This window comes from Protopterus annectens, chromosome 2.part0 (assembly GCF_019279795.1).
Source record: "Protopterus annectens isolate FY-2018-M chromosome 2.part0, PAN1.0, whole genome shotgun sequence".
NCBI classification, from domain to species: Eukaryota; Metazoa; Chordata; order Ceratodontiformes; family Protopteridae; genus Protopterus; species Protopterus annectens.
In genome coordinates this window covers 1,770,136,700-1,770,164,586 of record NC_056728.1, presented here as the reverse complement: position 1 = coordinate 1,770,164,586, position 27,887 = coordinate 1,770,136,700, and positions in this window count along the sequence as shown.

Below are 27,887 nucleotides of genomic sequence, written 5' to 3'. Positions count from 1 at the left end.
TGCCTAAGTTGGTCATAATTAAGTTGGATGTAGAAGATTATAGCACACTTTTTAAAATGAGTAGGGGTCTTTTATTTAACACAACATGAAAAAAATTATTTACGTATTTACAGAATGTACATATTTAAAAGCACATATGTGCACATTTCTGTTTTTTTTTTTTTTTTACAGTTTATCATTTTTCTTATAAAATCCTCATTGTTATTCTTCCATAATTGACACCGACTCCTTCTTCCACAACCAATCTCTAGTTTTGCAATATATCTGCCAAAATCCATTTCCCATTAAATAAAATTTAATTCACCCCAGGATTCATGACGCTTGCGCCAGGCGCCAGAGTAGTGTCAGTGATCTAGCGCCAAATATGGCCACAGAGCGATTCAGGTACAAGCTGTTTCCACATGCACTACCAGCGTACTCCAGAGCTGCGCAGCTCCCAGCACATGTATGCTAATTACCCCATGTGCAGCAGTGTAGCATGCAAATGAAGGTATATAGCGATTCATGAAGTGGTGCAGGCATAGCGTAAGCATGAAGAAATGTAAAACAAAAAAATAGTTTACATTTTTTCAAACATAAAATCGGAGCCATGAAAGTGGACCAAACTTACGTATTATAATGTTGATATATGCCAATGGCTAAATATATAGCCAATGGCATAAAAAAAAACATGCACAACACATAAAAAATAACATTTAATGTCATGGCCATACTAACGCAAAGTAAAACCGCAGTGCATCTGTGCGCAAACGGGATCACAAGGAAAATATATTTAGATGTCATAAAACTGCAATGTAACACAATTCATGAATTCCCCACAATAGTCAATGGCACGCATGCTCCACCACAACCATGGCGCAAGGGTTGCTAAGGGTCTGTGACAGTGTTTTGCATGGTAACTAGGAATTAGTAGTCAATACCATGCAAATGAGTCAAGTAATACTGAATCGCAAATGCCCCGACAGCGTAAGGATGTACCACATGGCATAGTGGTACAACACCGAGGAGTGGCCTGGAGGTAAACATGACATCAAGAGAGGGGTGTGCCACTGTAGCTGTAAGCACATTGGATCATTGATAATCCGGGTTGCCTGTTGCTAAGCAAAGCCGCAGGATAGGGGTGTGGAAGTAGCCATAACTTTGCTTAGCTGAGTGCACAGAAGGTAACCAAAAGTGCATGTGAACGTGGATGAAAACGCGCTCGAAACCCAGTAAATGGCTCTGCGCGGTGCACACCACAGCTGAAACAGGAAAGATATGGGAAGACAATAAGTAAATGCTGCAGCATGGTAATTGGAGTACAAATGAGTAACTAACACCTAGGAGCTCACAGTGGGCCATTGACAACAGCTAACAAGGCTGCTAGCAGCTACCTGCAGAACAGGAAAGGGGAGGTGCCGTACAGCAAAAAAAAGAGAACTGTCACAGCAGAACAAAGCAAACTTGCAGTAGATCAGCTACATAACACATTTCCCAACACAATCCTGGGTTGTAAAAGTACAAAACAAGAAAGCCCGTAGCTGGATGCATGCCTGACAATGGCGGGGAATCGGGTTGAAAAGTGAAGTAAAGAGCACTAGATGAATCATGGCAGCCAAGCGTAAGTCAACACCAAAGGCCCCACAATAGCAGTACCTGCTGTAAAACCAATAATTAAGATGCTCCGGAGCTGGAATTGCACAAACACACCCAATTACACCACCATCATCCATTGCACAATAGTATAAGGTGTGAAAGCCCCACACACACACTTGTGTATTCTCAAACACTCTGCACCATTGGTGTATACAGACGGGGAACTTTTAATATGTACATGTTAGGGGCCACCATAGCTTTGATTCACCAGCACTGATGGTGGTGTGGAACATGATGCTGACAACTATCTCAGGCACTGGAGGAGGACAAGAGTGTTCAGACCCAGGGTAACCTACCAGGGCCTACATGATCTGGAGATAGTAGAGCATTACAGGGTGGACAGGGACATCATACAGCAACTTGTTGAGCTGTGCCGGCCATGCCTCAGAGCCAGAAGTAACAGAGGGGAACCCATCCCAGTGGACACAAAGGTATGTGTAAGCTTGAGAATACTAGCCACAGGTACCTTCCAAAGGCCAACTGGGGATATCATGGGGATCTCACAGGCATCAACATCCAGGTACTCCACCAGTTCCTGGGTGCCATGTTACCACATGCCAAAGAGCACATATACATCCCCCAAATGCAGCAAGATTTGGCCAGCAATATGCATCTCTTCCACCGTGTGGCAGTCTACCCGGAGGTACTGGATGCAATAGACTGCATGCACATACACATCAAGTCACCACCCGGTGAGCAGGGTAGGCACTACATAAACTGCAAGGGATACCCCTCTATCAACTGCCAGGTCATGTGCAATGCCAAGGGCATTATCATGGATGTGTGTGCTAGCAGCCCTGGAAGCTATCACAACTCCCACATCTGACATGCCTCACAGCTGTATCAGGTATTTGCCACTGGGGACATCCCATATGGCCACCTGGTGGGGGATGCTGGCGATGTACTGGAACCTTGGATGATGACTCCCATCAGAAATGCACACACAGCCAAGTAAGAATGCCATAATGAGGCACACGCAGAAACCAGAATCATCATAGAGAGTGTGTTTGGGATGCTGAAATCATGATTCCATTGCTTGGACATATCTGGTGGAGCCTTGCAGTACTCTCCATGCACGTGTGCCCACATCTTCATAGTATGTGCCATGCTACACAATATGATCCTGCGGAAACAGCTGCAGCAGGGACAGAATGGTGAAGGCCCTCACAGCCCACCACCATTGCCAAGGGACCCACAGGCACAGAGGGACTCAGACCACGAATACCCTGTACTAGCCCCAGTAGGCAGATGGAGGCATGCCCAGTATGCCCATGCCTTGGCAAAGAGGGGACATATAGCACACACATTGACAGTGTAGGCACTCATGGACTGACACCCTTCTCCACCTGCACACAAAGCAAACATGGATAGCACACACACACGACCACCTGTAAATTGTCATGTATAGGTGGTCTACTGTGTGCATCCTAAATAGGTAGCCCTCAACTATTGTACACACAACTGCCATTGGCACAAGGTAAGTCAATACCTGAACAGTAAATTAAGCTATCAGCATGTGTCTATACTGTAAGTAGAGGTTCATAGATACATAGGTAGGTACATGCCTAACTGCCCGAGGTCATTCATAAGCATAAGCAAAAAGTGTCTGCTGTCACCACCCCATCGATGAACTAACTGTCCCACTGTGGAGCAGAGCCAATTACGGGATCTCTGGGGTGTATCCACTGTTCCCCACCCACTCTGCAAGGATTCCCTGGAGTGTTAGTGAGGGGTTTTATATAATGTAATTAGGGATGTAGTTCCAAATAATGGGGAGTATCCCTGACAGGAATCTTCTCATATGTTTATATGTTACATAGTATACCTTAAACACAACTTGCATGTATAGGTAGTATTTCACAGAATAATAAATACGTGGAACACACAACTGCTGAAATGTGCGTCAATCACCCTTGCACTACCAGTGCCTGCTCTAACAGGTAAAATACCACTGCCAGGATTAGAATACACAGCCATGTACATAACCTACACAATAACATACCACTAAGCTACCTGAGATGTACCAATGGCAGTCGTGTATACTGACGGGATAAAACACAAAAGGTAGGAATGTGTGGAAATAGGACAAACCAGCATGTACCCAATGAAATGTGTATGTTTTATATATATATATATATATATATATATATATATATATATATATATATATATATATATATATATACACATCATCATATATATATATATATATATATATATATATATATATATATATATTATATATATATATATATATATATATATATATATATATATATATATATATAGAGAGAGAGAGAGAGATGTCGATATATGGGGATATACATAGGTTAACAAGTTAACAATATCTACATAACCATGGGGGTACATATAAATGGGATACCTACCACATACCGACTGCTTGACATACTGACACGCGTAATCCGAGGCTTAAGGTCTGAAAGAACAAAGTAGCGAAACACCAGATGCATGAGGTTTAGAATCACAATGTTAAGGGACAGTTAGTCAGTGCTTCTGGTGTTGCGGTTCAGGTAGGTTACTGTGTGTAAGTGTGTTTCTGAGGGCTGTGTGTGTGTTCCTGGGGGACTGTAATGTGTGTGTGTGGGTTAGCTTTGTGCATCTGTTTGCATGATCTAGGAGGTAGAATATTAAAGTAGGGGGGTGTGGGGGGTGCAGACCCCTACATGGGGGGTGTAGGGGGGCTTGCCCACCTGCTCATGCATAGTGTAGGATTGTTTGTTTGGATGTGGTGGGTAGCAGTGTGTCTGTGTGTGCATCTGTGTGTTCCATGTTCGTGTTACTTTCGTGAGTTACTGTTGCTGTCGGTAATGTGGGGTATGGGAGTCTGGGCCCGGTACTGTGAGCGTTGGAACTGTGTGGTTTTGGGATTCTGTAGGTATCCTGTATATAGTGGTTGAAGTGTTCATATATGAGTATAACATGGACCATAGCAATCACACATTCTGCCACGACCAACCTTTATGAACAAAGGATATGGAGAGTATATGCCTATACACTATTACAAATATGTGCTATGGACATGAGCCAATTATAGGGTTACCACCTATCCCACTTTGTGAGGGGCATTCCCCCTTTAGGCGGTTGTGTCCTGACCAAATATATTAAACGTGGCAAATGTCCTGAGATTGTAGGACATAATTATGTCCCATATGTAATGTAATAGTTGCATACAATAGTTCTTTCTGTATCTAAAATACCTACATGTTACAAGAAACAGGATAAGCAACTAAACTGCTACAAGAATAAGCTTATATTTAGGCAAGAAAGGAAAGGTCTATCCCTTGTACTGACTGTGGGTTTGTGTCAGCCTGTAAAATCTGATGTGTGTCCCGAACATGTCCCACTATGGCCATATGAAAAGGTGGCAACCCTAGCCAAAGAGGGTCAGTCACCAACACAACTACAATGACTGCAAATACCTATGACAGAAATACACAGCTTTTATGTAGCAACACTTTATTACATTCTGATGTATTGCCAAAAGGATTCAAGGACTAACATCACCTGCATGCTATACAGGAACCACTTAATAGTGCCTTAATGAATCAGCCTGCAATTACCATAGTATTAGTCCACTAAAGGATATGCGTTCAAATAGGGAAGGAACCCTCACGCACATATCGATTATGTATAAAAGCAGTTCCTACACACCTGCATCTGCTATGCACACCCACCAACATCACCCCCACAACCAAACAAATTACAGTATAAACTGTAATAACATCACATATCATTCACTCACTGTACGACATCTGCAGAAGTCTTAACATACCTTGTCAGAGACACACTAACATGGCCCTATGTGAAATAGTTGCTGTCATACAATGGAACAGCTGCTGATGTTACAGGGTTTGTTTGCACTAATTCCGTTTCAGAGGGTTGTGTGTACACCGGGATGTGTTACCAATTACTGAGTAACAGCACAGTATGATACACATGTACACCAAATCAAGGATGTCTGGTGAGCACACTGTAAACCACATAACAGTTCATGCATAGCCATACAGCCTTGAGCTGCCCAAACATCCTTGCCAGACTTAAACATCTGCAGAAGTATCAGGTACAAACAAACAATGCATAAGTAGAAATGTTCTGAAATATAACGGCTGTACTCACATGTAGAACAAAATCGTCTAGCCATTACACACAATCCACGGGAGTCATGAAGCTAATATATCTCTGTCTGTCTCCATATAGCTGTTGAAATGCATAACAAACAACACATCCAGGCCGTCTTCCTCAAAAGTAAGGCAAACGGACAACGTCCAAAAGGAGTACTCAGTTATACACCACTGTTGCTATGGTATCGGCTAATTGAGTAGCTGCACAGCTGATGTGCATCTAATTAACTACTTTGGAACACCAATTGGAGGTCAGGATACCACGTTACCGATATTTAACTAGAAAAGGATGGCTTATTACACATTCAAACCATCCGTATATATCAGCAGAACATTACAAAGAAGATTGAAACACAAACTGAAAAAGATTGAATCAACAGTCAACGACACCTTGGGTTACTAATAAGGTATGTAGAACACTCAGTATGTCTGTGTATTTAGCACCTGTTCTGTAATATTTAAAGTGCATGCAATCCATATAGTAGAAACAGTTATCTTGTAGTGATGTATTGTTGAGCATAGTAACGCTTGTAGTATTTATGTGTGTACTGTTGTAGGTCACAAGGCAAACACCGCATACACCACAAGGGATGCTATATAAGGGCTTTGAACACAAATATTCCTCACCAGCCACTGTCAGTGGCAGGGCTGGTCCAACAAGTATGTGCTATAACAGGGGATAGTATATGTTGATATATTGTAACAGTAGCCATATATATGGGTGTATTTCTGAGAATAACATGTCGAAGGTTCGCCCACTGTGCAATTATGATTTGCATTGTGGGATATTGTGCCAATAACTGTATAATGTACAGTGTTGTAGGCAGATATGTATTACAAGTTACATAGCATTAGTGTTATGTTAGGCAAACATTAGTAATGTCTATTGGCATTTAAAATACACAATAACAGGATACATATGACGTAGTCACCCGACAGTTTATCAGCATGATAGCAAAGTAAAATGGATGAGCTAGTTAACTATCCATGCACATAAGACATGTGATATCTGCAAAGGTAGGTACCAGGCTGTCTTACCAAGGGTATTTATAAGCCTAGCTAGAGTGTGTTGGCTTTCGCTACCCCCATAGGTTAGTTCCCTGTGCCTCTGAATGGCAGAGCCATTAGTTCCCTGTGCCTCTGTCCAGCAGAGCCACTGCAGTGATCCCCGGGGTACATGTCTGTCTCCCATCCACACGTCAAGGTTTTCCTTGAACAGTACTAGTGAGGGGCCCTGCCTGATGTACATTGGAATCATGTTCCAAAGCATGGGGAGTGTCCGGGTCAGGAATCTATCCGTCCAGCACGTCCTAGTCATTGTTGTGGTTAGGTGTATATCCCTAGAGCATGTGGCTCTCAGGGGCTTCTGTTTAGGTGGAGCATATCCAGCAATACTGGGTTGGACATGGGCCTGTCACCTGTCAGTATGCGGTATGCAACCAAGTCAGAGATCACCTGTGAGTATGCGGTATGCAACCGAGTACAGCTGGAGTTTCTTAGGTTAGGCAGCATAGGTCATCTGGTTGAGGTCAGTAATCCTCTTGGTGTGGTACAGTTGTGGTCTTCCAAGCTGTTGCAGTTGTCTTGTAAGGTATATCCCAAATGGGGTGTTGTATCCTTTAATGGGTCTAATAAGTCATGAGTAGAGAGGCACAATGGCCTCCTTTGATCTGGATGCGAACCCATTAGAGATTAGGGGGTCCATGTAGAAAGATATTCTAACCACCTTGTCATTATGGGTATTGAAGGAGAGATTGCTATCTACTGAGGTTCCCAGATCCCTTATTACCTTTTCTGTATGTATGGGACTATCACCTATGCGGTAGTCCATGGGTAATTAGTTATATCCAAAGGGGATGACTATGCACTTTTTGGCATTCAGCTTGAGGCCATGATACTGACACCAGGTATCCGTCTCAGTGCGACCCTTCCAGGGGGTGTCTGCAACAGCTGGGGAAACAATTACGTCCTCTAGTTTGCAGTCATCTGCAAACCTTTTCAGCCAAAGCCCTCCTGTGCTTGCCTGTACATCAGAGAATTATATACCGAACATGAGGGGTCCTAGGACTGAGCCCTGGGGGACGCCACTTGTAACTGGTATCCAGTCGGACCTAGGGTATGCAACTCCCGCTGTGTGGGTTCTGTCCATGAGCCACTTTGCAAACCATCACATGATGTAGGGGTTAATGTTCAGGCGGATAGGTATGTTGATAATACCAGAATGAGGAATGGTGTTGAAAGCCTTTGAAAGATCTAGGTAGGCTGTGTGGACCTCCTTACCCTCATCTAATGCCTTGGTAACTGTCTCTAAGAAGTCCACCAGGTTTAGGAGGCATGGTCTGCCCCTAACAAAGCCAAACTGGGAGGGGTCAAAGGTTTGGAGGTACCCAATGTCTTTGTGATTGAGATCCATGATGTGCTCCATAGCCTTGCAGACCAGGCTAGTCAGGCCTATAAGGCAATAGGTCCCGTGGTCTGTTGTGGCGCCACCTTTGTGGAGTGGAATAACTGTTGCTGTGTGTCATTCAGGGGGCACTAAGCCTAATGTGAGGCTATTATTGAACATGGTGTGTAGGTGGGGAGCCAGTACATTCTGAAGTTCATGCAAAACGCAGCCAGGGATGTTGTCCGGTCCCATGGATGCTCTAATATTAGCTTTAGAGTGTGCAGCTTTGAGAGGGAGGGGGGAAAGGTAGCACTGAACCTATCTGCCAGGATTTTGGCGATATCAGTTGGTTCTGTAATGTTCGTGCCTTTGTGCTGTAACTCAGAGCTGATCTGGGTGTTGACATCAAAATATTTGACATAGCTATAGAATGCTTTGTGGTTGTTGTTGGAATTAGTGGCAGTTTTGTTTTCATAGCTAGCTTTGGAGGATCTTATAAGGGATCTCACCTTCTTACTGAGTCTGACCAGGGAGCTCCTCCATGCATGGGATTGTACTCTCTTTTGCAACAGTGTCTTCCTCCTGTAGTACAGTTTGTTTATGGCAGGGGACCACCAGATTGGTTTCCTTAATTAGAAGTATAGCGTCTTGGTTCTGTTTGGGATAGCACAATCCATGCACTCGTGTAAGTGCTTATAGAGTGCATTTGTGTAGGATTCAGCAGTTGTAACAGTATTGTCCATCTGCATGGGTGTCATGACGTTCACCACATCTGTCTTAAGAAGCATGAAGGTGGCTTTGTAGACATATTATACTGTGGTTCCTTTAATGGGGGGTGGGGGCGGGATGTGGATATAATGGTGTTCAGCTCATGGTCGGATCGGACCAACGAGGAGTTGACTTCAGGTGTGGAACACCGGTCACTCATGTTGCTAATGCCTAGGTCTAGGATATTGTTGCCCTTGGTGGGTGTGTGGATATGCTGATCCAGGTCATTGGTGTTTATGAATTCCAGAAAGTGGTGAGCTAATGAGTTGGTACACAAGTAGTTTTCCCAGTTAATGGTGGGGTAGATTCAGTGAGACTATATGATAAGTGTGGTGTGGTGCGAATGTTTACCTTCTCCACATGACTGTCAGGGTCAGGCTTGGTTGGAGAGAGCTTTACCTCCAGTTTGGTTAGATAAGTGCATCTCTCACAGGTTGTAGTGTTGGGTGTTAGGTGAGAGGGTTGTCTGTGTATATGAGGCAGTGTCTACATTGCCTCAAGATATCCAGATTCATCAGATAGATAGGAGAGAACACTGGCAGCTGACCCTTGGACATGCCTGAATATAAAACTAATTTCATGTAGATAAGTGAGGAAAGTGAGTACAAGAGCTATTTTACTCTAAGCAAGTGAGAAAAGTATGTACAAAACCTGTTTACCTCTAGGTAATGAGGAAGACTGAGTGCTATAATAATTAGTAGCTTACGTAGTGCTTACAAGTTCTGAACTAGTGCTGAGCATGAATAAGCAATCCAGATAGGGTCTTGGATAACATAAACACACTGCCCCCCCAACAGGTACACAATCATATATCCATGTACACCACAGGGCCCCTGTACCCACAACTATGCAGGTACAAGCTGCACTCAGGCTGCATGGGACCTGTCCACATCACAGGTTGTATCATACACATATGGCAAAACAAGATGCTCTCCACGTACACATAATGTAAAACATAGCTCCATGTCAGGCTGTGTACACACTGAATGGTGCACACCAACAGGTATCACAACCCACAAAGGGGGAGACACCAATGATAATGGAAAGTACTGCACTACCACCCTGCTGAGTCCGGTCTGAAAGGCCATGAACCTTGATCAAATAATTGATGTCAGCAGTACAGATGTAGATGACAGTAAGGTTGATTTCACACTGCATATCATAACCTTGCCAGGTCATAGGACATCATCACCCATACTGTGTTCTACCTACACTCAGTATACTAGATGTACATTCCTATGTCACAGGAGTGCTTTGCAACTGGACTGCTGGCAGAACCAACACTACAGAAGGTGTCTGAATAATACATGCTCATCACACCAGTGGCAGCTACAGTAAGACAGTGTTAATTAATTGTATCCCCCCTCATTGTAGTCCATACCTCACAGACAAACAGAAGGCATCTGCCTATTGAAGTATGTGAATGACTATGACCTAGGAGCAATAGCCGACTCAAGAGTGTTGTGGACAACATACAGAAGGGGCTTTATGGGTGAGGTGTGTGTGACATATGGCCACAATCTGACAGCTACATATTGCATTGTCACCCCTATGTTAATAATCCTGTGCCCATGGACTATCACCTAGGCAGTGGTCAACATAATGGACACTTGTGTGTAAGGGATGCAGCTGGGCAGTTGTCTTTCCTGTGATAGCTATGTCACCACACCTGTCAGGTAGTCATATGTGGCAACCCTAATAATGACAGGGTGCTATCCATGAATATAGAGATCATTGTCCAGCCATACACAACACTCAAGTGACCATATCAGATCACATATTTACTTTAAGGGGTATTGGCCATGTGCAGATGGCCTACACCTGCCTTCCCATTCCCCATCTCCACTATGTAGCATGATGCATACTCTGAATAAATCCATGTCCAACACAGTGATGTTGGACATGCTACACATACACATCCTGATCTCAAACACATACTTCATGGACATTCCACATGCTAGACAGATCCTTGTCCCATACACTTTACATAGTCCTGCCATACTATGCATCCCTGTCCGGCAAAGCTGCATAACGCTCCCCTCTCAGACATGGTGGGATGACCGCATGGTAAATGTATTATTAACCCTGTGGATCAGTAATGTGGCACTGCTCCACCTGGCCCCAGAGACCTGCCTGTCAGCTACTGCCAGGTAACATTTCATCCTAGATTCATACATGGCCCATGATATATAGCCTACTAGTTGATTTTGACTGTACATGCTATAGTTGATATCCATCCCTGCAAATACCATCTGGCTAGCCAGTGTCCCATGTGTATCACATGTGCAACACAGTTCATACATGGCAGGATGTTGAATTTCTGTACAGTACCGTGTAGATGTATATGGCAGAACACATGCATGTAAAACCTTATGTGAGCAAGTCTGCAGGGTCACAGGTCATGTCTGTTAAGGCAGTGTAAGTCTTTATATGTGGCATATACACAGCATCAAGATCAACTGCATTAATGTGGACACATCCAGCCATGTGCTGATAGGTAGGAACACCAGTACAGACAAACAGACATGCCCACATCAAGACAGCATCCACATGGAGTATGAGCAATGTAATCAAGTGACAGACACACATATATGGTGATAATATCCACTCATCATTGAGTGTCACATGTGTGTGACACAAACACATCAGTGTTATGTAGATTTGCAAATACAACTATTTAAACATAATAAATGTGAAACACATGTATGTTCAGCTGTACCTCAGTATGTCTCTGTGAGTTACTGTGACCTGTCTCCATCATTATATCTTCCAGGTATGCCACGTGCAAGGCTACCCCCTTTTACCCACTTGGAGGATGAGGCCCTCATCCCTTACCTACTTGGCAATCATGATATCCTGTTCAGCCATGTGCCACAGGATGCACAGCAGCGGGATGCCCTGTGTATGGAACTTTGCAGGAGGGTTAATGATGTGGGTGGCCACAACTGCACATACCAGCAGGAGTACAGACACTGGGTAGACCTCATTAGATGGGCGGAACAGTGTGTGAATGCAATCGCCAGGGAACAAGATGCAACAGGTGGTGGACCACCAACCCAGCCCCCACTCACACATACCGAGGAGCTACTGGCCAACCTGGGGACACCTGCAGAACCACATCCACAAGCCTTAGCCGATATTGTGGAGGTGGGTGTCTCTCAACCACTGAGACTGGAGTTGCCTGGTAAGTCAGTACTGCACCTATAACAACTATATTCCATATAGTTGCATGTGTCACTGTACAATATGTAATGTAACATCATATGCAAGGCATGTATACACGCATGTCGCATACTATAGTATGCTACTCTGTGTATGCGCACATGTGAATACACCATAGTATAGTCTAATATACTGGTGTATATGTTAACATGCACATTGCACCCTGTAGCCATTATACAGGTGTGCATAATGCTCATACTGCTGTGTTAGTCCTATTTAGGTACCTCTGGCATTCCGCTGCTACAGCAGCCCATTGCAGGTGAGACTGTTATTATTTATCAGGCATCGTAATGCACAGATCTATCTGCCATGTGGCCATTTACAACATGTACACATAATGTATGGTCCTGTCACAATATACAGGTCGGACCTGCAATGCATCACAATGCCTACCCATGTGCAACACTTGCAAACTATGTGAATTACCTCACTGACATGAATCCTCACAAACTGTCATTGTCAGATGTGTGGACAGCTGCATACAATGGTGGAGGTGCTGTTCACTGTAGGGACATGTACTACAGATCAGAACTACACATGTGGGGAATACAAACAGTTCTACACAGTGGGCTGGAGTACGGCCAGCCCACAGGATTCACTGGTGTGGATCATAGCCCTGCTATGAATGTCACACAATGTGATGTGCTATCTTGACATGTCCATAACATCTAGTGGCCTGGCTGCAACACTACCTAACTAATCTGAAAATATATCCCACATAGCACCCTTTGTCTGCATAACCCTGTCGTCAGTGGAGCATATGACATCTATGGGTGTATGTCATATGGGACAACACAGACATGTGAAATAGACACCCGTCACAATAATTTGGCCAACACATGTACACACACGGCCATGGAGGATGGCCAGAGACTTGAAGCAACACACACAGTAGACGTGATGTACTTGTGTGTACACCATGTCGTACAATGGCTACACATGGTCCAACTATGGCCTTTGCGTAATGGTTATATTGTAGATGTGGAACACTAGACGTCCTACAGGCCTGTGCACATCTTGTGTAGGTGTGACATCAATCCACCACATAAGATGTGTTAAACATCTTAAGAGTGTCACAACATGACAGCAGTCACCTGTACAGTATCCACATCAGCCCACAGATACAGTACATTCCCCTTGTTGGTGTCAGACATCAATGTCATACTTACTCCTCGTGTGTGTGTGTGTGTGTGTGTGTGTGTGTGTGTGTGTGTGTGTGTGTGTGTGTGTGTGTGTGTGTGTGTGTGTGTATGGTACACAGATGCCATGTGGGACATGGTGTACTGACGTGTTCACCATATCTGGCCATAGTTGCCAGGCAGCAGCAATATGGTTGCAGATGTGCAGGGGTGTCATCTGTATACCCTTCAGTGACCTGTGTCACAACTTCCACATCATGGTTTAGTGTGTTTACACCTCAGTGACGTTGGTCTCATTCCACAGTATATATGTATTGTATCTGAACACAGTCATGGCTATGAACTGTGTCTTTAACTTACACCGTATAGCAATAGCAACTCTTCATCATTCCCTGCAATGGCCATGCACATCAGCTAAATGTGTAGTATATCTGTAGGGTGGACAAACAACACTGCATTGGGACACCATTACCCCACTGTATATTTGACAGGACACCATTCTGTTAAACATGTATGCATGTCATTGCACACATCAGCAGATCACATGTCATACTACATGTGATTGTCAAGGTCATATGCCACACACCAGGCAGGTGTACTATTAACCTGTGCTAGTCTACATGGTGTAACACAGAGATGTATGCTAACTACTACTATGATTGTATAATTTGCCTGCCGTATGCTATGACACATGCATGCTGTTGTGTGCAACCCAGGGATGTATGATAACTACCACTATTATTGTCTGTGCTGCATGCCATCTGCCGTATCACATGCATGTTGCATGCCTTGTGTCATATCACGTGTGTGTGTGTGTGCGGGGGGGATTTGTGTGGTGTGTCTATTGTATAGATTGTAATGTATAGTTCTTGTCTGCCCTCACAGGTGATGTAGGTGCATTGCCCTCCTGCAGTACATCTGATGTTAGTGTCCCCACAGACTCTATCAGTGATTATGAACGTATGATTGAGGCACAAGCAGAGTTTTCAGGGGCTGAAATTGTGCCATTGGTTGCCATTCCAGCTATATCTCCCTCATCCCCGTACACAGATTCCATGCCTGCACATACCCCATCACCAGTGGCCATAGAGGAAGGGCAGTTGGCGTGTGGTAGCTTGGAACAGGAAAGTGTGGGGGCTATGGAAGCTACGCCTGCACACCATGGTGTCAGTCAACTGACTGGTGGTGCCCACACAGGCACGTGGCCAGTGCTGCTCGTAGGAGGACCTCTGGTCAACATGCTCCTGCAAGACAGAGCATAGCAGCTGGTGTCACCAGACGCATGTTTCAGGCTGTAATGGAGGCACAGGCACGTGCTGAACGGCACAACAGAGAAGATCAGAGGCTTCAGAGGGCTGCTGTCCATTCTTTAAACAACAACATCCAGGCAATGGTAAATGCTCAACAGCAGATTGCTGAAGCTTTGCATAGACGGTTGGGTGACATGGTTGGAGTTCTTGACCATGGCATGACAATCTGCGAGCATGAGCTGTCTGTGTTGGAACATCTGATAGGAGTGAGGCATCGGGCATGTGGACATAGGCCAGCTACATCACCTGTTTCAGGTCTACGCGTATGAGCTACCTCACATGTCTGCTCCCATAGTGGCGGTAGCAACAGCAGTGCATCTTGTGCTGTGCTGTCCACACCACGACACAGCAGGTCACATGCACGTGGACCGGGACAGTCCCAACAGGGACACGGTTCCAGTGGACAAGTGACATTAGACGCTGCCCAATCTGTACCCCTGCCTGGTAGTGCCCATTCAACCCCTGGCAGGCACAGGTCACATGTCCATGGCTGGACACCGTGAACTGTAAAACCTGGCCTGTACAGTCTGTAGCTGTCAATAATACCCCTGTGTAGGCCAGACACATGCCAGAACTGTGTGCATACATACACGCACACACTGGAAACATATGTAGGACACGGCAACACACACATGCATAACATCCACACATGTCCAATTAGATCACAGGCCCTAACTCACACACATGATGTCATCCAATGGTGCAGCCTAGGCCTCTGGCAAACATTATCACCCTGTGCATATGATGATGCCTGTGCCACATCCCTGACATCCACACCATTGGTGCAGGGACATGCTCATATGGTCTGATGCACAGGGTGAGCAGACTAGGAAGATAAGTGTAGTTTACAATTGTTGAGTACTGTTGACAGGCAGCAGACATACCATGTACTATAGGTGAGCAATGCATTTTTTACTGTTAACAGTATGTGTCTTGTGTAACAACAGTAACTGCATGTTGGTCATGATGTTCTGCTGTCCACCTTCAGGTCTAATTGCACATGCACGTGGATGTCAGTGTTTGCAGTTAGTGTCCCATATGTCAATGTGGACTACTCACAGGTATGTATGAATATACCAGCATGCACCATGTAGCTGCCACATAACACTGAGAATGTCCCACGTTCCAAACACATCTACTGATCCAACAGCATGATAGCTGTGTATTAAGCTACTGTGGCTACAGATGTGACATCCATAAAGGGTGACATTACAGGTACAGTTACATGGAGTGGTGAGGTAAGAGAGCAGTCTAGCTGATTACAAGGGTAGAGGCCAGTGGGAAGTGTGATGCCTCATTGGGAATCAGTAATATACGTTCCTATGACAGGATGCCAACACACAACTGCACTCACACACTCAGGTATTGACACACATGTATTCAGTGACACAGTAACACACCCACACATTCACAGATTCACCGACACAGTAACACACACTCGCACACAGTTGCTACGGGTGAGTGGGGACCCCTGCCTATGTGAAAATCATCATTACAGTACTGTGCACCTACATGATGCACCACAGAGAATACACATGTACACGTAGTCAGTATGGCCTAAGATCGGGGACATCAATAGGGATAGTAGAATGCATCACCTGGATGTGGGGAGGGGTCTATCAGTTCAGTATGGTAACATACATCCTGACTCCTTGGACCTGATAGCCATACACACACACACACACACACACACACACACACACACACACACACACACACATACACACACACTGGCATTCAGTATTGAATACACCTATGTCACAAACATACAGATACCTCACATGTGTGAGATACATGCCCATGCCTATGTCCTGCTTTATACATTGCAGTCTGTACAGATGTGTACACTAGTGTACAGGAGAGTGAGTAACAATTGAGATGTATTCCCCACCATACGTGACATATATGGACACACATGCAACCACACATGCCAGTACTGTGAATCAAAGACCTGCCTAGCTCATGATATGTATGGCAGACTTACAGCAGTATTGCACATGTTACAAACTGCACTGATGCTTCCTTTGGCAACAGTGCTGATATATGCACACGGGACGTCTTAACTGTTAACAGGTGTCAAGTGATTTACCTTGGCTGTCACCCTGACCGCTGTCTAAGCTGTGTGTTATGTCCTTCAATTAATGAAACCATTGCTTACCGGTTACACAGGTTATTGTAGGACCACTTGTGACACACCTGTGAGCTGTCCTCAGCAAACTTCCATCTGCAAAGATGCCCCACCACTTAGTTATTTCCACACATCTGTCCATACCTGAGGTACATCTTTCCATACATTCAGCATATCACCATATACAGTTGGCAATGTTGAGGCTGCATTGCAACTGCATGGTGTACTAGGATACATGTCACCTGCATACATCAGCAAATGCACACGCATGTTATCTGAATGCACAACACTACATGTACATGTGTGTAGGTCCTACAATCCTGTCATTTGGGCATGTTTGTAGGCATTGCAATTGGTGGACATGTGTAATGACATACATGACACATGGACTGTTGTATGATATGATAGGTGTAATGAGTGACCGGTACAGAGGGAATGTTACCTCTGTCAATATTGATATCACACCTTATGTACTGTAAGCATTCAGCAGCCATGGACCTACATTCCATGTACATGTGTGTAATGGATGTAGCCACCTGTTTGCACAAAGGACAACAACAGCTATGCTATTTACATGTATGTTGTGTTTGTGTTTGTGGCATGTACATACCCAGGGCAGGTACATGTATGTCATATCCATACATGAGGGTGTGTACTGGTGTACAGCAACAATCATCTGCTAATGCTGGAAAGTACCGAGGGCCCCTGGTATGTGTACAGCTGACCTGGTTGCAGACAGTGGTATCATTGCATTGCATAACACATGATGCAACTGTGTCAGTACATGGGTACTGTCTACAGTTGATGTAGAGCTTGGTACAGTCCACTGGTCAAGGGTCACATGGTGGTGCACTCTTATATGTCCTACAACATGTATGGATGCATGTTGGTGGTCCGAGGGCATGGTGGTGTTTGAGGTTTACATCCTAGAATGCAGCATGTGACACTGTGTCCTTCACATGACTCATTTGTGATGCCTCTCATGGGGGTACCGGTCAGTACATGTGAGTGGCCTCTATGTATGTGGGGACACCATAACCTGTGTTATGGCCCACATGTCTGGTTCTGAGGTATATGGTGCTAGTGCTATTGTGCACTACAGAGTCATCAGCCAGGTGTTCCTCACTGCACAGATGTCAGTACTCCCCATTGTTGGAGCTACATTGAGCAGCTGTGATTATGGACGCTACACATCTAGCACTGGTTAGCATATGCAGTTGTCCTGTAGGTGTCAGGGTGTTATCCTGTGTTTAGGACATTTGCCTTGGAATGGCACTGTATGGGCGGACGCAACTTGGGTATTATCCCCACTCCCTTATATCATGGATGCATGTGATATGTGTCAAAGGCCTGTCTACTGTCAGCCATGTCATCCTAGAATGACAAACACTGGACAACCTCGTACTTACAGCAGAACATTGGCTCATTGTGTTGTTCAAGCAGTTGCCACCTCTAGCAAGGCTCATTGTGTTGGTCAAGCAGTTTCCACTCCTAGCAAGGCTCATTGTGTTGGTCAAGCAGTTTCCACTCCTAGCAAGACATCACTGCGAGTGGTGATATTGTGTTTGGTATAGGATGGTACATCTAAGGTGATGGACAGCAGCAGACATTGTGTAAAAGACCGGTGTCAAATATATGTAGAGCAGCGTTTCTGCTAACAATGACAACTACTAACACCAGAGCCCATTACAATGTGTTTTTTATGTCTACCTGTAATAGCATGGCCACTGTGGCCTTCCATGTCTAGAATCAGAGTGCATCCCAGTCAGCCCTGTGCTACTATGTGTATGAGCAAGCCCAGTATAACTTTGTGTAGATGGACACATAGTGCATTCCGAACAGCCCTGTGCTACTAAGTGTGTGAGCATGCCCAGTGACACCTTGTGTCGGTTATGTGCCTCTGTGTATGGGCATGGCCATTGTAACCCTGTATAGCGATAGTAGTCATCCATTCCACAGATGGGCATACTCCAGGTCATGATGGATTCCTACTTTAAACACACAGGTTCACAGGTATGTACATCTTAACTGCCAGTATCCCTGTTGATGTCCACATTCCGCATAATGACAGCCTTGAAATGTGTAGTCTGCGTGGCGTGACTCGTAAGTATGTAGTATAGTAATAGTGATCTGTAAATAGGCAGGTGTTCCATTCCCACCAATGGCGTGTGTGTGTGTGTGTGTGTGTGTGTGTGTGTGTGTGTGTGTGTGTGTGTGTGTGTGTGTGTGTGTGTGTGTGTCCCCGTTTGCCAGAGGACTGCAAATTGCTTTTAGACTGCTCACACTCCATACATTTCGTATACCCAACTTTGGCAGGGCTGATGATGACACCCACCTACAAATACACCTCTGGGAGTGCTGTGTACCAGTAATCTCTGTAGCGCATTCTGTAACTGTGTAATGCTGTAGTGTAATAAAGTAGTGAGGTTGGTGTTCTAATCCCAGACATGCCGTGTGTGTGTGTGTGTGTGTGTGTGTGTGTGTGTGTGTGTGTGTGTGTGTGTGTGTGTGTGTGTGTGTGTGTGTGTGTGTGTGTGTGTGTGTGTGTGTGTGTCCATCTGCCTGAAGACTGAGTAATGCTTTTAGACTGCTCACACTCCTTACATTTCTTATACCCACCTTTGGCAAGGCTGATAATGTCACCCACCTACAAATACACCTCTGGGAGTGATGTGTCCCAGTAATCTCGGTAGCGCATTCTGTAACTGGGTAATGCTGTAGTGTAATAAAGTAGTGAGGTTGGTGTTCTAATCCCAGACTTGCCATGTGTGTGTGTCTCCCCATCTGCCTGAGGACTAAGTAATGCTTTTAGACTGCTCACACTCCTTACATTTCTTATACCCAGCTTTGGCAAGGCTGATGATGTCACCCACCTACAAATACACCTCTAGGATTGCTGTGCCCCAGTAATCTCGGTAGCGTGTTCTGTAACTGCGTAATGCTGTAGTGTAATAAAGTCATTAGGTTGGTGTTCTAATCCCAGACTTGCTGTGTGTGTGTGTGTGTGTGTGCGCGTGTGTGTGTGTGTGTGTGTGTGTGTGTGTGTGTGTGTGTGTTTGTCCCCCTCTGCCTGAGGACTGAGTAATGTTTTTAGACTGCTCACACTCCATACAATTCTTATACCCACCTTTGACAAGGCTGATGATGTCACCCATCTACAAATACATCTCTGGGAGTGCTGTGTCCCAGTAATCATGGTAGCATGTTCTGTAACTGCGTGATGCTGTAGTGTAATAATGTAGTTAGGTCGGTGTTCTAATCCCAGACATGCCAAGTGTGTGTGTTTGTGTGTGTGTGTGTGTGTGTGTGTGTGTCTGGCTGCATGAGACAAGTACAGTGCTTTGTAGAGTATGCACCCTCTGTACAAATCGCATGACCATCTTTGTCATTCCTGCTGTTGTCACCCACCTAGGTATTCACCTCTAGGCATGCCACAACCCAGTATTCACCGTAGCTCATGCCCTAAATGCGTATTGCTGCAGTGTGATATGGTAGGGGGTTGTATACAGGACATGGCAAGTGTGTGTTTGTCTGTCAGAGCCTGTGTAGAGGTGGCCATGATTGTCTTACCACTGAACATGTTTGGGATCAGATTTGATTTTGTAGTTTTCCTATATGGTATCCGTCTTATGACACATTGTCCACCTCATGAGGAATACAGCTGTCAGTCAGCCATGGGACTGTGTTGGCAAGCCATACCCATACATCTGGCAAAAGGCCTGGTGAACAAAGTATGCAGCCCTACTAGTACCCGGTATATGTCCCACACCTGTGCCATGCACAAACAAACTTGCCTAGGATATCCCGCTATGTTGCTAGTACCATGCACATTGATGACAGATAGTAGGCATGGTGTGAATGCAGTGTCCTGCAGAGGACATGGCACCCTGTACAGTGGTACAATAGGCACATATATGCGGACATTGTGCCTTCACTACATACCTCTCAACCTGGAATCATCAAAAATCTGGACAAGAACTATGAAAAATAGGTACAAATCTGTACGCTGATTAACATCTAATTTGCATGCATAATTATGTAACCCCACCCACTCCAATGGAATTGTGGGATACCAACTTTCAAACATAAACTGAAGAATAAACAACCAAAATATAGCACCAGATTCCAATGTCCTATTACCTGGCTATTTCGCCCCATTTACCATAAAACTAATGTGTGCATACTGCTTTACTTCATGATTTGGATTTTATTTTTACATTTTGCAGCACATCAATGCACAAACACTAACAGACATCTGATAAACAAAGCAATACTGTCTCACACAATGAAAACAGACTTGGCATTAAAACTTCTCTGCCCTTGAAACTCACATTCATTGAAACAGCATTGAAACCCACACCACATACAAAGAAAATGCATCTGGCCAGCGGTGGATAAAGATTACCTTTGGGCTGTTTTCAAATCATTGGCCCATTGCACACAAAACAAGAAACATACATGTGTTCTTTTTTTTTGATACACCTTCCTAAGTTATATTCATTGTATAATGCAGCACACTTGTTATAGTGCATTTTAAATTTATTGTTTGAATGAACATTTTTCCAATAGGCTGTACTGTAGGCAATGAAAAAAAATGCATGAACCAGTAATTACAAAACTGCACAATTCAGAACATTTCTGTCATAAAAAGTCTACTTCCACACCCAAACTATAAACAGAATAACAGAATAACAGTAGTGTAAGCCATAGGCATCTTGCACAGCTTCTCGCACTTATTGGGGGGGGGGGTAAAAGGTCAAAAACCAGGGACACATTTTAAACATTGCTTGTATAATTTTGGAAAGTTGCTGAAATAAAATGTGGTACCACCATGCATCTCACTGGTAAGTGTTGAACCAAGAACCCTATACACGAGGCTCAGTGCAACATACCACTATGCTAAATCAGCAATAGGAAAACTGAAACTTAATGGCTACCATTTAGTGAATTCAGTTCTCATGTCTCCCCATAGTTCTCAACCTCTTAGCACAAAAAACCTGGACAAACAAAGCCAATAATGTGGGAATACAAATACAGTTCTCACTTCTCATAGTTCTCAACTCTTAAACAAAAAAACTGGACAAACAACAAAGCCAATAATGGGGGAAAATAGAAATTCTGTTCTCACGTCTCACCATAGCTGTCAACTTTTAGCAGAAAACAATCTAGGCAACACTCAGAAATGGTGGTGGCTAGGGACTTTAGACAAAGGTACCTCTAGCCACCAGGTGTATTACTTTAATTCCTCAGTTCTCTTATGTGCCTCATTCCATTCTCTTAGTGTTTGTAGTACTCCTACATATCCCACCTTTCTCTAAACTTCTCAGGTGTTTTCTTTTAACATTGCTTTTACATATATTCTCCTGAGATTATCTCTGCTTGTTCACCAATGTTAAAAGAATACCTTTGTTATGAAGAAACATAGAAGAATGTTCATGTTTTATCAGACAGGTTGACCTACATAAAATCACTATATTAAAAGTACATAGGTATGAATTGCTTGAAATGAGGTAATTTGCAATCAGCATTTAGTTGTTTGATATCAAAAGGTAAGCAAATACCTTTTACTCTTGTTTTCTTAATACTGTTTACCTTAAATCAATGAAACATTCCAGTTATTATAAATTCAAGTGCACCCAAAGAGGGTCCAACAAAACAATAAAAAACATATAATTCGGACCACTGCACACAGACAAGATTCGTAGGTATTAAATCCTTTAATACAATTTACAGACTTAGCGCTTTCACCATAAACATATGGCATGATGCCATATGTTTATGGTGAAAGCGCTAAGTCTGTAAATTGTATTAAAGGATTTAATACACTTTCGTCCGTGCAGTGGTCCTAATTATATGTTTTATCCAGTTATTATCCTTGTCTAGTCTCTCTCTCTCTCTCTCTACCAGTCCTTCTGTAAATTTACCTTCAGCTATTATACTGACCAAAAACTAAAGTAAAACTAGGACATGAGCAGTGAAGAAATGGCAAATTATTTACAGAATACTGATTTCCAGATAACTCCCCTTAGATTGAACACAGACAAAACATAAAATACCGCTCTGTTTAAAGTTTGCGTAATGGCATATTCTTAAAAAAGGTATGTTAGGTAAACTACATATGCATGAAAGTGTCTGGAGATAATTACTGTAGCAAAAAGTCATATTTGGTTGTGGATTATTGCAGGATTAACTTACTCATAGCATGATCGGGATCGACGGGATGGCAAAGCCCAAGGACAAAAATCTATATGGCAGGTAAGAACAAATCCAAACTAATCCACACAGCCACATCTCGCAGCCTGTCCTGAGTGTCTGCCAGCAGCCTTCTCAGCAACAGAGTGAAGAGCCAGCCTGTTCTAATTCCCGCAGGCCTACTACCCATTCTCGGCAGCAAAGTGAAGAAACTGAAGTCAAGTTCGAAATCTAAACTCCGCGCCTTCCTGCTGTATAAAACACAGCAACAAAACTTCTGTTTAATGCCCGCCAGCCGGAAATAATGACGCGAGCTCCTTGAGCTCAATTCCGACTGGCTGGTAGCCCTGCCGGCGCTGACGTCATCGCGCACGTGATTACGTCAGCTCCAGCAGCGCGAAAATTGAAAAAAACAAAACAAACAAAAGCATAAAAATCGGAAATGAAGGGGTGCCACTCGGGAATCGTGGCACCCCTTCATTTGGACCCCAAAACTCGGTAAAAAACAAGTAATTCGGTATGGTTGGGAGGTATGCTTCACTATGTTCCACACTGAATGCCTGCAACATATGTGGTGCCATCAAATGTGATCCACAGAGGCCAGACAATGCTGTACACATGTGCCCTGTATGGACCCATGCCACTGACACCACGGAATACCTGTATCATACTATCCATGCATGGTCGACCTGCTCACTATAAGCAGGTTTCACACACCAGGCCAGTATTGGCATATCAGGGGATAACAGGCTGTGTACACAACATGTGTCTGCCAAACCAGGTACACCTGTACATGTCACTGTACAGTATTGAGGGACATGCACACCCCAGGCAATGTCCATATTGGTAACCAGGATGTCAGGCCAGATAATGCAGTATCCATCTGTGTGGGACATTGCAGACACGACACTCCTGCACTGCACACCATTGCTGGGTGACGCGATGCCAAGGATTACCCCTCACCCAGGCTTATACAGCCATCTTGCACAGCCAACCACTACACACACATGAAGCAATGCATACCTGCATGTCAGTACTGGCACCCTGTGTCTGCATGTGGGTTGTGATGGTCCCAACCACAGTCACTCCCAGTATAACCCTCATTGGCATACCAACAGATGTCAAGCACTTTCACATGCCCTAGCCCATAGAACCTCCAGATATCCCCTGTGGTGCATGTGGTCCTGTGCATTACTGCAGTGTGGCAAACTAAGTAGTTACGTTGTGTATTTGTGGCCCTGGAAAAGGTGTCAATGCATGTCCATTAGAGAATGTGGCTGTGGTGACAATGGCATCCGTTCACATGGACAGCCATGTGTGCCACACCTAATGTATGTCTACTATATCTCTGTTGCAGATGTCACTCACCTACACACATATATGTTCTTACAGTACAGCAACATGTCACCTTTGTGGCACATGTAGTAACATCATGCACATGTAATAGTAATTAGTAGTCAGTCAGGGGTTTGACCCCTTTACTGTTCGGCATGTGGCAGATGATGCTTATGGTTAAGTCTCCAAGCCCTTCCCTGGTGTACTTTGCCTGTCCCACCCACACACTCTCTGGTGGATGTGAAGAAGTACACCTGCACAGCAGCAGCATGTGTATTGTAAATGATGGACATGGTCAGGTGATGGCCTCTGCACCTATTGCAGTCCTTCTCTAGCTGATTGCATGTGGTTCAGCTGTGATGGTGTTCCCACGGCTATTCGCATGATAAACACAGTACACTATCTAGGGAAACATGTTAATTGGCCATGCCAGTCGCTGTGAGTGGTATCTGGATGTGGTGTTCTGACACGGCATCACAGATGATATCTGGATGTACCTCAATCATTTTCCACAGTGGCTAATAGCCTAAAGACAGGAGGGTGATGTGCCACACATGACAACAGCATGTAAGTGTAGCTATGCTGCATTGAGACTACTGCCTGTTTAACATGTGTGTGGTAATGGCTATTCTGTATGTTATAATACATACATGACAGTACTCTGTTCATGAGGGACCCCATCTGTAGGGCCATCTGTGAACTGGTCAGTGTGTGCAACCATTTTTTTCTGGTGTTACACACTGAACACACATCTGTGCACAGCAGAAGCATGGTGTGAGGATTGCAGACAGTACATGATGATAGGGATGTGTTACTGCCATTGCATCCCTGTTGGACATGTGTCACATGAGACAGTGGTATGCCTGGGGTTACCAGTGACAAGCCAATAATGGGCAACTGTTCATAGCTGTGGTCACATGTCTACTACACATTGTACAGATGGCATGCAGTATATATATGCATGTGTTGTGCTCCCTCTGCAAATGTATACCATCTGTTGTGTTGAGTTGCTGGTGATATCTATGCATACTGTCGTAGGTAATCCTGTATGTTGTTGTCTATCACTAAGCCATGTGTGGGTTTAAAATGCAACACCATAGGCTGAATGGGTTGGGAGGTCCCAGCAGAACTTCTTGTCCCACTTCAGCTGACCATGGCACTGGGCACTAGCACATCTGAGGCTCAGCCATAGACATCAACCTCTGTTGGCTCTGCACCACCTTCTTGTGATACCACAACTGAGGATGGAGCATGCCCCCCCTGTGAGCGGGACCAGACAGGTACATGTATGCTGTCATGCGGTCCCGGACGTGTTGCGTTGGTGACTCACTAAGGGGTTCTGAAGCCAGATACACCAGCTCAAGGGTGGAGTGTCACATTTACAGGGTGATGCTGCCCCTCCTGGACAGCCCCCAGCACTGCCTCCTTTGCAGCTGTGTAGGTGCATTGGCAGTTGCCCATGGCTGAGGACCTCTGTCCCACTGTTCCCATGGGCTTGTGAATGCCGAACACCCATCCCAGTCTGGGGTGTATCCCCCCCACATGTGTCATATACCAACCCTGTATGCTGTCTTTTCTGTGATCCTACCTATCCTCCATGGCCATACCTACACTCCTTCCCCAACATCTGACCCTCACCTATGAAAACAAAAGGCCAATCGGCTCCTAGGACAACATCTGCCATATACATAGCTGTCCATTACACACACGTGCCCACTGGACACATGAAACCCTTGTAATATACATCACAACATACTCCTGTTATCCTCACCCCTGTCCCTCAGGCGCACGATCCTGGTATGCACATCACTCCTACATGGTCCAGGTACATGTGATGAGGATGACCCCATTGTACACACAACACAACCGGCCCCTCTATGGTTACCCCATTTACCTTTATCATGATGATGATGTTGCACACAGCATCTTGCAAGAGTACTGTTCACACATAATGATTGGACAGGTACTGTTGTGTTAATGTACATTACATGCACAGAGTGGTGTATACGGCCAATGTACAACTATCTGCGTGTATGACTGACACGTCTGTCTGAGGGAGTCTTGAGATCACATAGAGCAACACCACTACATAATACAGGCGTCACTGGTGTTTCCCATTTCATTCATTTGTAATGCTTTTTTGCCACATGGTATGTTCCTGATTCATCTCTATATATGTATGTACCTATATACTGGACATAAACACTCACCTATACATCTACATAATGGGATATATTCCTATATTGCTGAATGACTGTGCTGTATGATATGTTTGTGATACTGTCCGTTGTCTGTATATCTGCCATGGCATATTGGTAATACAGATTAGCTGTGTGCGCAGGGTCCTGGTTCTGACCCTTGCAAAGGACGTTTATTTGGTTGCAGGGCAGAACAGGCCCTTTGGATACAGAGGGAGTAAGGCACATTAAAGCAGTTGGGAGTGGGTGTGCATGGGTTTGTGTGGTGTTAAGCACTGCTGACCTCTGGTTACAGCCTCTTACACTCGGTTAGCTTCTACATTGCTTTACCAGTGCAATACTCACATACTGGTAGCCAAACATGCTTACACCCACTCGCTCCCACACTTGCAAATGCACCGACATTGGTGCTTGCATCTGTCACTCACATCCCTGGGTGGGAGTAAGGACCACAGTATTACATTGTGATGCCTATTACATTGGACTACATGACTACAGTATCAGGAATGGCTGCCCATTAGGTGACGGCATTGCGTTCGAACGTACAGAATCAGTGGCCTGTCCAATGAATCAATAATTTTTATGTGTTCCTCATACAATCTGCTCCCACCTTGTGATGCCTATTACATCGGACTACATGACTACAGTCATAGCCAGCCTTAGGCATAGGCCAACTAGGTGGCTGCCTAGAGCACCGCTTTAGTAGGGGCAGTTTTCCAGTATTTATATGGTGTAGGTAGACCAGGATGGGGGCACTGGGTGATGTGCTGAGGGGTGCTGTGGTGCCCTTTTGCCTAGGGCACCAGTTGACCTAAGGCTGCTGCTGACTACATTATTGGGAATGGCTGCCCATTAGGTGAAAGCATGGCGTTCGACTGTATGGAATCAGCAGCCTGTCCAGTGAATTAATCATATTAATTGTGTGATCCTCATACAATCTGCTCCCACCTTGTGATGCCTATTACATCGGACTACATGACTACAGTATCGGGAATGGCTGCTCATTAGGCGACGGCATAGCGTTTGATTGTACAGAATCAGCGGCCTGTACAGTGAACTAATCATTTTATTTGTGTGTTCCTTATACAATCTGCTCCCATCTAGCTGATACATGGGAACTGAGACTCTTCAATACAGACAAGTAGTTGGGTTGTAGGAGCCGCATCCATCGGCCGAGTCATGCTACCGCATACCTATTATAGGTTTGCCACCTTTTCAATTGGCCAAGGTGGGATTTTAGGGTTACCACCTGTCCCACTTTGCGAGGGACAGTCTCTTTTTAGGCAGTTGTGTCCTGCGAAAATAAACAAGACATAGCAAATGTTCTGATTATAGGACAATATTATATTCTACATTTCTTTAATAGTTGCATAAAACAGTTATTTTATATATGAAACTTCTATATGTTATGTGAAGTAGCATAAGCAATTCA